Source organism: Mixophyes fleayi, chromosome 8, assembly GCF_038048845.1.
Source record: "Mixophyes fleayi isolate aMixFle1 chromosome 8, aMixFle1.hap1, whole genome shotgun sequence".
NCBI lineage: Eukaryota > Metazoa > Chordata > Amphibia > Anura > Limnodynastidae > Mixophyes > Mixophyes fleayi.
In genome coordinates, this window is record NC_134409.1 from 46,612,646 (window position 1) to 46,627,355 (window position 14,710).

Below are 14,710 nucleotides of genomic sequence, written 5' to 3' on the forward strand. Positions count from 1 at the left end.
TTTCATACTTTGTATTTTGCATGCCTTTTATTGCTTGACCATTCAAAATAAAGAATTAAAAAAATATATAGAAAAAAAAATGATTCTGGCACACAGAGCTTAGTAGTGATTCTCATTACCAAGTAGTACTAAACCATGGAGTTACATTTTCTGACATTTTAGGCAATTCTATCAGTGCTATCCCATACACTTCCATCAATGTAGTTCCCTATGGTGCAAACCACGGCAGCATCCTATCTTACAAATTATGTAAATGGAAAATAATTCAGAACAATCTGAGTGTAATTTAATGTGAATACTAGGCAAAGAGTAACTTATTAATATATACAAAAAAAAGGAATGATAAGCAAATTGAGCAGAGGGTTGCCCCTGCTGCCTTGGACCCAAGTGTATGTGGTCTTTTCACAAATACAGACTTGGCAGTAGCAGTACTGGCCAATAAGATATCCAGCAGTAGCAGCAATGGAGAGTAATAGTAATGCTCAGCAATATGCACAGTAGTAGTATTAGTAGTAATGCATAAGAATATACCCACACTTTGCAGTAGGCCCATTGGAGCAGTTATGTCCAGCAGTAAGCAACAATGGCAAATAAACAGCATGGTCACGCCTGTAATAAAGTTGTGGGTACCCAGCCAGTGTATTCTGCATCACGTCCTCTCCATCCTTCCTCTGTGGGCTCTGGATGTGCAGGAAGGTGTGAGCGGTATGTGGGGAGGTATGAGGAGCATGTGGGGAAATCTGACTAGTTTGTGAGGAGCATGTGGATGTCTGAGTGACATAAGGGGCATGTGGGGAAGTCTGAGTGGCATATGAAGGGCATGTAGGGAAATCTGAATGACATGTGAGGGCCATGCGGGAAGGTCTATGTGGCATGTGGGTAGGACTAACTGGCATGTGATAGGCATGTGGGGAGGTATGAGGGGCATGCAAGACTTGTGGGGGAGATTCTGATGAGATTTTGAGCCAAGTGGGGGTCTGAGGGCCTATGAGGCGATTTTGGAGCAGATGGCAGGTCTGAGTGGCAAGGGGTAGAATTTTGGAGCAATTGAGCATGTTGGTGTGTCTTGGGATGAGTGAGGTAGGGATGCTGATGGTGTTTTTGGGCTTTGTTTTATTCTTGAAGTTAAGGGTAATGTACGGTCTTCCAACCTCTAGACGGGCTGCACATTACCCTTAATTTCAAGAATGTGGCCCCTAAAGTAAATTGGTTTGCCCATCACTGCTGTAATATGAGCAACAGTACTCAGACTTGATTGTAGTGTTGCCCCAGGCTGCTCTGCAATAAGCCCTTCACCCCCTTAAAACCCATGAATCATTTCAGTTAGTAGGAAAAAGGAGCAGGTACAAAATAAATAAATAAAATATAAATGATTATGAGTAATTAGTAATTTTACTTGGCTACGTGCACAGGATGAATAGTGGTGTCACAATGGAGGAGGCACAGTTAAAGTAGAAATCAGTCTGGTTAGAACCACATAATCCTATAGGCATCTCTCCCAATGATAAAGGAAAATGGATAAATGAACCTCAATGATGCTTTAAAGTTCTCTAATACCCCACCTGAGGTTTATACACATATAGACAATCAGAGCGGCTTTCTCATGCTCTAAACAATCAGAGCAAAATCGCACTAGATTGGTTACTTGCTGACAGGCCCTCAGCCTGTCATTTATGCTGTAGTTCTGCAAAGAGCAATTCTCGTTGTCTATAAGGGCTTTTTTATTTTTTAACTATTGGATTACCACAGCAGAAAAGAAGATGGAAAAGAAGAGGAAAGAAAAAAGTCCCATAGGATTTACGAGTATAATAAAGAACAACAATATACCCAAGCAATTTATGGCTACCAATGTTGGCTGGTGCCAAAGATTAAAATACTGTACAATTTTTTACACATTACAATAAGTGCCCCAACACCCACCATCTTGAGGTGTTGAGATGAGCCCCAGGGCTGGTTTTTCATAGGGTAGATGGGCTACATTATTTTGTGCTTCCAATTCCCCTAGGGAATTCAGCCTGGTGCTGATCAGCCTGCGTTCCATCCTGACAGGGGGACCGCACTCGGTGAGGTTCCCTATTCTAGCTTTACCAGCCTGTCATATACTGGTGCTGGGTGTTGCTTATAGTGTGCGGGTGTGACCCCACGCTGTTTGTCCCCACATCAGTGGTAACCAGCCCAGGATATGACCACTGTGCTTGGCTCACTTTTGGGAGGAGTGGGCACATTTATTTTCTTTTTTCTCTATAATATACATTAAATTGCGAGTTGATAATGGATGGTGCATCATGTATGCGGCTACACCATGATGCACTTTAAATGTATCTTGATGCAGCCTCATTCGATGACATTATGTTAGTTTGCACGTATCTTAAGATATGTGAAACTTAACAGAACCACTTAAGAGCATAATATTTGAAGTCCGCAATTTACGTGTATGTTCAGCCCGCAAACGGGCGGGCTGGCCTGGGGGGCAGGGGGGCATCGTTCCCCCGGGCCGCTCAGTTTATCCATTGTTAGGGCCGCCCGCTGAGCTCCACCCCACCCCCGGCTGAACTATAACTATTAATTATTACCGGGGGCCACATCACATGTCATGTGACGCGCTCCCCTCAGCGCACAGGTGGGCGCGTCACTTGCCAGCCCGCACCTGCCCGCAAATTGCACTGAATTGTACATGAGCCCCATTGAGTGCACTTTGGAGCGATGTCCAAGCCCAAAACTGTTCAGTCAACTCATTGAGTGACTAGACTGTGAAGCCAGGAATCCTGAGCATAACAATAGACCACAGGTACCTATAGTCTGTGTAACTCCAAAAACATACTAGTAGGTTAATTGGCTGCTATCAAAATTAACCCTAGTCTCTCCCTTTGTCTGTCTGTCTCCCTCTCTGTCTGTCTGTCTGTCTGTGTGTGTGTGTCTATCCTAGGGAATTTAGACTGTAAGCTCCAATGGGGCAGGGACTGATGTGAATGAGTTCTCTGTACAGCGCTGCGTAATTAGTGGCGCTATATAAATAAATGATGATGATAATGATGATGATATCCTGATCTAGAGATAAAGGGAAACTCAATCACAGTGGTAACCTGATTCAGGGGTATCAGAACAGTTGTTATAGAGGACAGTGTAGAGGACAAGAGAGAGAGAGAGAGAGAGAGTGATTATCCCCAAGGTATGGAGTGTCAGCTTTTGGGCAACATATAAGAAACACTGTCAAGCTTCATTGTAACTACAAAGTATGTGCTGAAGGTATAAATATAAAAGTAGTCAAGAAATGGTCTAGCACCCATTTATGACAACTGAGCACTGTATTGATTTACATGTGATTTCATACTGTCTACCTGGTTTCAAACCTACATTTGCAATAAACTTTTCTACATGTTACCCACATAGCCCTGGAAAAAGAAGAGACTGAACTAATCTGATGGACTCCAGGAGATAGATGCACTGCCTATTTGTTCTCTCACACTTAAACCTTCGGAATAGAGCTATATAGTGTACAATCCAATCAGGGCCATACAGCCAACCTTTATATATTTGTACTTCGTGTATCTTTGTGTTTACGAGTGTCTGAGAAACTGAATTCTCAGAACCCAGTAATGCTGTGTATTTAAAGGTCCTAGCTCAGCAGCAGGGTTCCTCATTAGTGCAGGTCAGCTAAAATGACTGAGCAACACATTTGACACTTTGAAAGGCTGTAACGTGTGAGATTGCCGAGAATGGGATTGCATCTGGCTGTAAAATGGGTACATGTAAAGCTTGTTATCCATGTGTAAAAAAATAATGATAGCAGATTGAATTCTTTAACAGCTATTTAAGAATTATTTTCAAATTAAAGTAATTGACATAAAAATAAGTAATTCTGAGACTAATTCAGAATATTATAGAATATATAATGAATAATATAAATATCATATAGGAAATGAGGAAGCATATTTCACGCACTGAAATTAACATCCAGTCCTGTAATCCAAACAAACATACTCAGGGGACAAGAGAGAAAAAGATCCTTTGCAAACTCAGGCGCTAAATGAAAGTTCAAATGGACTTAAATGTACTTAATAGGAACAAACAGTCACTATTCTTGACCTCAAGTTCTTTCATGTTGGGACAAGCATCATTATCAACCAGGACTCATTGTAATATCCATGACAAATAATTCCTGGTTGGATTTTACCAGATGGCATTACTAGAACAGAGTCACAATTTTTCATACATGGAGTTTCACTGATTACATAATTTATGTTTATGTATATAGCGCCAATAAATATACAATCACTTTACAATATTATTTATAGTACAGGGAGATATATACATTACAATATAGGGAAATAAATTCATGTACATTGACAGACATTAATGACGTATAAGGAGGAGGTCACTGTCCCAACTGGCTCAAGGACATCTGTGACAGGTCCTCACATGGTAAGTGCAGGCATAAATGGGCACATGGATGTGAAGAGCCTTCGAAGATAGAAATCAGAGTTTGAGATGTGAGAGATTGTAATAAAGAATTGACAGATATGCTAACAATTTTTGTAAAAAATAATAATACTGATTTTTTGTTTTGACACCCAGCCGGTGCGGTGTGGACACACTATTGTTGAATGCCAGTTCCTATGACCCTACCGACTTCCAAGGAATATAGTAAACCTTGACCAGGCCCAGAAGTCAAAGTTTATGGGATCCCCATGATACACAGTGCTACATATAAATCGTGCAGTCACCAATGTAAGAGCTTTTCTAAGTGCATTTTGGTTCACATATGGGTGGTTTTCAGAATACATGAAGGAGTCACAATGTGAAAAAATAATGGTTACAGATACTAGAAAATAATAATTTTATGGTAGAATAAGTAGAAGTAATATATGGGTTAAAACATATGTTTGAAAAATTCATGGAACAATTTTAATGCTTGATGCATGGACACACTAGAAGGGTCAAGAGGTTGTTATTCATTATAAGTTCTTAAATTTGACACTTAATATATTATCATACATCTGTGCCCACATGGAATGCCTTTGAACAGACTCCTGGGGGTAAATGTATGAAACGCCGATTTCCGCAAGTCGCCGGAAATAATTTTTGCATAGACAGCTAAATGCAAACATCTCACCCTCACAAATAAAGCTCTCTCTAACTCCGCTGCTCCATATCTCTCCAACCTCATCTCCACTCATACTCCTTCTTGCCCTCTATGGTTTTCCAATGACCGCTGTCTCACCTCCCATCTGGTCACCACCTCTCATTCCTACATTCAAGACTTCTCCTGTGCTGCCCCCCTTCTCTGGAATGATCTCCTCCATCTATCAGGCTTTCCGCTAGCCTGCAAAACTTCAAATGCTCCCTTAAAACCCATCTGTTCAAGTTAGCCTACCCTTCCTCCACCTAAGCCTCCCCTCCTACAGTCCTCTTCTCTATCTTTCTTTACTTACCTTTCTATACCTTGCCCCTCCTACTTAATCCTGTGCTTCTCTCCCCCCAGTGTTCTCGTCCCTCACCCCATCTTGTCACTTTGTGTCTCCTGCCAGTCTCCCCTCACCTTTAGATTGTAAGCTGCCTTGAGCAGGGCCTCTTTACCTTTGCCTTCATTCCTTCAACACGTCTCCCCATTTTGTCACTTGACTCCTGCGCCTATCTTTCCTCTGCTCCATTGCCTCTGCTTCTCTATCTTTGCCCTGATCCTATAAGTGGTGCCCACTCTACTGGGCACATGGCACAGGCTCAATCCCTTATTCACTCTCCACCTGCCTTCTCTCCTTTTCTATCTGTACATATGAATTCACTTTTACCACGTTTCCCTGTGCACCTTTCCATGCCAAACTGGTACTTGCTTATGCCAATTGTACTTTGTTTATACTTATTGCACTTTGTTTACACTTATGACACTTTTACTGCACTTGTTTTAGTACTACCCTGTATGCCATGTATTTTTACCATGTACTTTTATCTTATGATCTATGTATGGCGTTGTGGACTCTTTGTGGCGTCTCATAAATAAAAGAAAATAATAATAACATCTCGACTTTTGGTTTATACCATTGTACTTAACATTTAGCAATATTCATAACTGTTGTAGTTATTATTATAAAGGTGCAAAATTCAGTACATGGCAAATAACAAGATAGCATTCTTTACAGATTAAGCTAAAACATAATACAGCAATTTGCTTTATAACCAAGAAGACAAATTGCTCTACTTCAGTTTTGCACACGTTATACCACTTTATACAGATAGTGGTAGAGTAACACGTTTATTGGTGTCTTAATAATTAGAAATATGACTTCAGTATCACTTTAATCATTTCTGTTGCTCTGGGAAATAGATCTGCAAAATAAACTGCATATTGGTGTCTGCTTTTCAATGAGCAAACACATTGTATTCCTTGCCAAAGAAAAGTTTCACAGCACCTTTGTTAATTGAAACTGAATCACACACCAAAAACATACTAGTAGGTTAATTGGCTGCTAACAAATTGACCCTAGTCTCTCTTTCTCTCTCTCTCTGTGTCTGTGTGTGTGTACGTTAGGGAATTTAGACTGTAAGCTCCAATGGGGCAGGGACTGATGTGAATGAGTTCTCTGTACAGCGCTGCGGAATTTGTGGCGCTATATAAATAAATGGTGGTGATGATGATGATGATGATGAAAAACCCCACTGGCATCCGGGCTCACAAGCAACCCCTGACCTTGATCGCCAAGAGCTGCATCCCTGTCCGCAGAGCACCCAGCACCCAGCACCCAGCCCACAAGCAATCCTCGACCAGGGTCACCAGAGGTGGCACGACGACAGCAAGGAAGGCAGTTCGAAACACAGGCAATCCTCATCATCATCAACATTTATTTATATAGCGCCAGCAAATTCCATAGCGCTTTACAATTGGGAACAAACACTGATAAGACAATACTGGGTAATACATACAAACAGAGAGGTAAGAGATCCCTGCTTGCAAACTTATCCCTGCTTACAATCTATAGGACAATGGGAGTTAGAAACACAAGGGCATGTGCTACATCATATTGCACAATGGACCAGCTAGAACGCAATGTTGCAATGTTGGTCAGAGGGTTGTTGTCTTGCGTTAGCAGTGTAGAGGATGGTAAAAGGGTAATCTAGGGAAATTAAGATGGTGGTTGAGGAATATCATAACCTTGTCTGAAGAGGTGGGTTTTCAGTGAACGCTTGAAAGTTTGAAGACTAGAGGAAAGTCTTATTGTGCGTGGGAGGGAATTCCACAAATTGGGTGCAATCACAGACACCTCAATATTCTGCAAGTACAAACCGTATGTGCTGAGAAACCCCAACGCGCCTCCGTGCCATAGAGCACCCCCACCAGAAGGGACGTCTGGTCTGGTGAACCAGAGAATGATCCACCCAAATTGAAACCAATCGGAAGCTGATCAAACAATCAAAACATTATATGTATAATAGAACACCCACATCGCACCAAACAACCAGAGTATGAGACTCCAAAAAATTACAACAATACAACAGTCTGTAAACAGGACCAATGGATCCCCCACAGAAACAAACAAATAAACACATTCAAGAGTAAGCAACACACAAGACAGTTAAGCACTACACACAAGATACACGTCCTCCACAACCACTCCACCAACCTCACACAAAGGTCCGATAAAGTGGCTGAGCAGATAAAGCACCATCCCAGAAAAATCAACAGTCCTGGGCCCAAGCCCCAGAAAAAAAACAAACAAATCCCAGGTCCCCAACTAGATACCTAACCCCCATAAACATCAGGGATCAAATACAACACATCCAATGACCCTATCTACAGGAGACTAGCCACCACACTGCACAAACAGCCACAATCCAAATCTGTGCATTTCACCTAAACCATCTGGCTCCAATGCACTAAAACGATGGATCTAACAAGTTCCATGAAGACAAAGGCACCGAAGTTTGCCACCCCCCCCCCCCAATGGCAGGAGGGACAGACTCCAAGCCAACCACTCTCAAAATGTGCATTATTTATTTTAATTAATGTTTAAAACATTTTTGTTTTCATATTAAAATTCTTTCCCTTTGGGAATGTGCAAGTGATTACTTTGCCACCGATACACAAATACAATCTGGTTCCATGGGACACACCCAGTGGGGGGGGGGGGCAGGACACACCCAGTAGGGGGGGGGGGGGGCAGGACACACCCAGTAGGGGAGGGGGGGCGGACACACCAAGTGGGCGGGGCAGGACACACCCAGTGGGCGGGGCAGGACACACCCAGTGGGCGGGGCAGGACACACCCAGTGGGCGGGGCAGGGCACACTAGTGTCTTTGTGATGTCATCGATGTTCTGCATTATAATGTCATACCTGCCAGGGTATAAATTGCTGTCTCCCTGCCCAGGGTTACTATTACCTGGGACAACCACCTAAGGAAATGGCTGGCATTTTCACAGAAAAATGGGAAAACAGACAATATTATTATGGAGATATACTTGTCGAGGAGACATCGGAAGAGCTTGGTGGCCCCATTTCAAGATGAGAAGAAGGAGACAGCAGACTGGAAAAACTGATAAAGAAATGCTCAGCATTATATTGTTAGAAAATATATTTTTTATTATATTATATTTTTTTATTTTATTTTATTTATATTATATTTATTTTTTATATTTACATTTTATTTATATATTTTTAGAAAGTATATTTCTTATATTATTTTTTTATTTTATATTATATTTATTATTTTATATTACATTTATTTTTTACATTTATATATTTTAAATATATTTTTTATTATATTATATATATATTTTTTTTTATTAAATTATTTTTTTATTTTATTTATATTATATTTATTTTTTACATTTATATTATATTTATATATTTTAACAAAGTATATTTTGGCCATTTAACTCTGCATAGCCTCTTAATGCCCAGAGGGAAGGGCGGTCCTCGCAGCCATGGTTCCCCAGAGGTTTCCTCCACAGGGGGTTTTTCCTCTCCTGAGTGCTGAAGGACGACTCTTTGTGAGTCCATAGGCTTCCACTTATAGGTCAAGTTTCTGAGAGCCACAGGGCAGTTTTATAATGCAGAGTACACAAAAATTATATTTTATTATTATATTATATATATTACTATATTTTACCAATAAAAAAACAAAACTAAAACATTGGTTGTCCTCAAGTTTTTGAAATTGTATTTAGCTGTGTGTTTAGATTATACAGTAAATGTGCTGTATACAGTATATATTGAGATGTGACATATAGCAGGTGATAGGATCATGGTAAAGGATCATGACTACATTGTTACCAGCTGTGTTCAGGGCCTGACTGAGGGTTCTGGATGCCCGTAGAGTGCCCCCATCCCCCACAACAAATGTATAGGCATATAGGAATACACCTGAATATTAATATGCAGGAGTATTCTCCAGCATTCAAATGTAGAAAATATATACGAGAAGGGGTATAGATGCGGGTACACCTGTTCGTGCATCCGCAAAGTTAATACTCCAAGCTCATACCCTAATGGCGCTACTGATTGGAATAAATAAATAAATAACCACAAGCTGCAGTCACAAAGGGCAGTGGGAATGACCAATTAAGAAGGAAAAAACAATGAGAAATAGGTGTCTGCGCCAAAAGCCACCACAACAAATGTAATGAGATAAAAAAAAAAGTCGCACTCCCATGTGTAGAATATACAATTGCATCCAACACTCCAAAACACAGACGCACAAAAACTCAATACAAAAACGTATCACAACAGTACAAAAGAACATATATAGAAATGAAAACAAAAGTATAACTAATAAAAGATATACAAATATCCAATAGCATCAAACAATATGTTGTCATCTAGAAGAAAGTTCAGACGTGCACACTTGCCAACAGAGTCCCGTTGCAGAACCTGCAAGTACAGAGCAGATGGAACAAGACACTACCTCCAACCATAGAGTTCAGCTGTGTACAGAAAAAGAGCACTCACCATAGTTGCACGCAGCCGCCACTCACAGCCACCGACGACCGGCAAAGCGCAGATGATCCGCGCCGATGCACCGAAGCAACCGGACAGAAGGGCCTCACAGACACGACGGCCGACCGAGCAGCCCTCCACCAAAACAAAGTCTGCAGATGCCCGCAACCGCTGCGACGTAAAGCAACGCAAAGATGCACAAGACCACACACATCCAGAATCAGCCAAACAAGCAGGCAAAAACATACTAATAGGTTAATTGGCTGCTATCAATTTGACCCTAGTCTTTTGCTGTCTCTCTGTCTGTGTGTGTTTGTATATGTTAGGGAATTTAGACTGTAAGCTCTAATGGGGCAGGGACTGATGTGAATGAGTTCTCTGTACAGCGCTGCGGAATCAGTGGCACTATATAAATAAATAATGATGACTCCAAAAACATGCTGGCAGGTTAATTGGCTGCTATCTAAATTGACCCTAGTCTCTCTCTCTCTCTCAGTCTGTCTGTTTGTGTATGTTAGGGAATTTAGACTGTAAGCTCCAATGGGGCAGGGACTGATGTGAGGGAGTTCTCTGTACAGCGCTGCGGAATCAGTGGCGCTATATAAATAAATGGTGATGATGATGATGATGGGTGGGAAATCACTTCACTTGTCAGTGGTTTTAATGTTGTGGCTAATTGGTGTATGTTTGCATTGATATGTGTTCAGTGGTAATGTGTGTTTGCGCACATAATATGAATTGGTGGGACACTACTGTGTGGCATAATAAGAATTGGGAGCACTACTGTGTTGCATAATAGGAACTGGAGGCACTACTGTGTGGCATAATAGGAACTGTGGGGGCACTTCTAGATACCCTAGGCGGTGCTAAACACGCCCTTCCAGTGGCAAGCTGCAGCGCAAAGAATGCCTCTCTGTGTTTCCCTGGGTGTACACCCTAATAAAATGTGCACAGCTATGTGGTCAGGTGCTGGGGCCACAGTTATCTATAAGCTAGGAATAAATATGAGTAATAAAATGATCGTGTGTGTAGTGGTATAAACTGGTAGAGCAAAATTGTCTGGGAAAGGATCTAATACTATTCAATGAGAACTCAAACATCCATTCCAAACATTCCATAAGCCTAGAGACAGCTTAAGAGCAGCTGACACAAAAACACATAGCTCAACAGCATACCCTTCAACCAATACAGACGCATGAGAAAGGAACTGCAAACACAACACTACCTATTTCAGTGGGTTGGAAACAGTAAATATTTAGACAGTCAGACTGCAGTCACCAAAATGACAACAGACAGACTGTCGGCAGATGCCTTCTGTCGACATGTTTAAAATGTTGACATTGTGACTGTTGACAACAATAATGTCGACATTCCAAGGGAAATGCCAGCGGACCCACCGGCATTACAGCTGGGTCCAGGAATTTAGTTGCTTCCCTGGCATTCAGAGTGGATAACACAAGAACGAGGCACTTCACTCAGAATTGAATCTCCCTCTTGGGAGTTTCTACTAACACCAATAAACATCAAAAAACGTATCAACAACATACCCAAGTAACGGGTGGCCCTCTAACTTTCAAAAGGGTCGCACATTACCCTTCGGCTCAGTAATAATTTAAAACAATTAATTTAATCACGAAGACGCCTATCTGTTAAAACATATCAGGAGGCATTTTAAAGAAATGACACTTGCTACTGTATAACAAACAAATCTGACAAAGCAGGAAGCTGCAAGTGATAGCTAGGGGGCTACCTGCTACCCATTACTGTCATATATGCTATGTTTACCATCCCTATCTCCGCAACTAACTGTAACTTAGAACACATCCATATACGGGGATGTACTAAAAGGATGATCACAGAAAGGGATGATCAGGATGATTACCTGCAGTTCACCCCCACAACACTGGGTGTCAGAATTCTGCACACTACAAGAAACATACAGCTTTTAACTATAAATCAGAATAAATTAAAAACTCTGTGAAGTACATTATCCTATATATTTTATATATATATATATTTTATATATATATATATATATATATATATATATATATTTATTTGTGGGGAGTTTGTTGTGTGTGGACCAGGCATATTATAATAAAATAATACAGCTAATCTGTATTTATAACAATCCTTAGTGTGTGATATTATGCTGTAGTGATATATTATTTGTTAATTGTATAAAAAAAAAAGCTTTCATATTTAAGTAGGATGATCACATTTTAAGCATAGATAAGTCCACTGTGGAGTGTTTTCTATGTGTTTCCAGTGGGAAGATGGCTATATCCTTTTTATTTACGTAGGATGATCACGTTTTAAGCATAGATATGTACAACTGGGAGTGTTTTCTTCGCGTTTCCAGTGGAAAGATTCCTATATATTTTTTACTTATGTGGGATGATCACGTTTTAAGCACTGCAGCTACTTATTCAAAATAATAAAAATGCTATCTGTGCCCACTTTGCCACCTGATTTTATGCCCAAAACAGTGTGGGGCCAGGCAAAAGACAGGTGCTTTATAAGTAACTGACCACCCTGTGTTGATTCCCACTGTCAAATTAGTGGCCCAATGCTCTTTAACCCTTGAAAACCGCACTTATTCAAAATTATAAGATATGGTAACTTTGCCCACTTTGTCCCCTGATCACATGGCCAAACCCTTGTTGGGTCAGGCTAAATACTATTGCAGTTTGTATAAGGGACCCCCTTTAGTGTTAATCTGATGTGAAATCGGTGATCCGACTTGATTTAATCCTTTAAAAATAAGCTTTTGTGAATAAGAAGCTGGAGCATGAATAAGAAGCTAGCTTTATGCCTCGTCTTTTCTGTGATCATCCGTTTAGTACATCCCTCCATATATCACATTATCACTGCACGTATACCACAAGCTTCATCCATTGCTAACCCTAATATTTTCATCATTTCAGTTTGAACACACATCACATATATCTACACCATGTCCAGGCCAGCTGAAACATTTAAACCACTCATCATCCCTCTACAACCAAATCCATTAAGCCATCTATCGGCCAAAGAAGAAAAAAAATATTATTATATTAAATTTAAATTATATATATATATATATATATATATATATATATATATATATATATATATATATACACACACATTTATTTGTATTATATGCAATTAATAAACCTTATACTATTTTATTATTGACTTTTATTTCATGCTATCATTGTTTGTTTTTTTATCTTAAATACATTCGGGATAGACATCCTACACAGTTCAACACAAGAAACCAATAAACCACTCTCACATCCAAACAGGTGACAACCCCTCCGTTCCCGGTTCTTCGACGCGAACACCATTGCAAACACACCCCATATCACAGCACACACCCCATATCACAGCACACACCCCATATCACAGCACACACCCCATATCACAGCACACACCACCCATCACACCCGCCAACCCTGTTCAGTTCAGCATAAGGTGCGCGCGCAACCTACCTCACTGCACACTTCAATAACATCAGAAAGCAGCCGCCATCTTCGTTAAGGGAAAGACGTAACCCGCATGCGTCCACCTCAAGCGCTGCCTTTTGACGTCACACATTTTTAAAAAGTGCCCGGTTAATAAACGCTCGTGCAAGAGACTGCGCCTGACAAGATAGTAGCGGTGATATATCGTGAGTAGCGTCAGGTCTTACCTGATCTAACTACTTAATTACCACAGTACATGTAACCAGACATGATACATTGGATTTTCTTCCCCGATCCACGTATATGAGGGACACGCGATGTTCCATATATACATAACGTGTAACAGAAAGCAACCTCCTGGATGCAGTTTATAACCTGTGACCAGGGATAAAGCACGTCTGTAATATACAGTTATTCTATGAGTTGTGCCTGACATCAGCCCCAAGCAGCTATTAATTTATGTTGTAGGAGAGTGTATAAATAGATGATGATGAGTGAAGCAAATATTAACTGCATAGAAATGACAGTTATGATTAGTGAGCAAGATAAATTATTTATTAATGAACATTTTTTAATCTTTAGAAGACAATATGGTTATGTTCTGTGTCAGTTTTGTTGGTAATACATTTTTAATTTCCTATTCTGAATACAATTTTGTATATTTTTTTGTGATATTTAGGGGTATAAATTGGTATGTTATTGCGTTCGCTTTTATGTGCATTAGTCAAAGGAAAACTTATAAAGTCATGAAAATGTAAACTTTTCTGTAATATGTCTGATTTACTTTTATATATTTTAGGCAATCCTAGAAAATTGCCATGGAATGTAATCAAATAACCTATTGAATTCTCTTCAGTTAGTCTTTCGGTCTCAACGCTCCACTGCGATTGTGTTGACTAATGTTGTCAATGATTTCATCACAACTAAAACCATTCTCTTCTAATTCTCCTGGATCTCTCTGTTGCATTTGACACTGTTGACTACTCTCTTCTCATACAAATGCTAAAATCCCTAGGTCTTCAAGACACCGTCCTATCCTGGTTCTCATCCTACCTTTCTAGTTGATCTTTCATTATTATTTTCTCTGGATCCACCTTTGCTCCGCTTCCTTTATCAGTTTGAGTACCGAAAGGCTCAGTACTAGGTCCTCTGCTGCTCTTTATCTGTACATCTTCTCTAGGAAAACTAATAAGTTCCTTTGGATTTCAGAATCAACTCTGTGTGGATGATACCCAAATTTATCTATCTTCTCGTGATCTGTCGCCACCTCTGTTGTCCCGTGTTACTGACTGTCTGCCATTTTATCTTGGATGGCTTCTCGCCAACTCAAT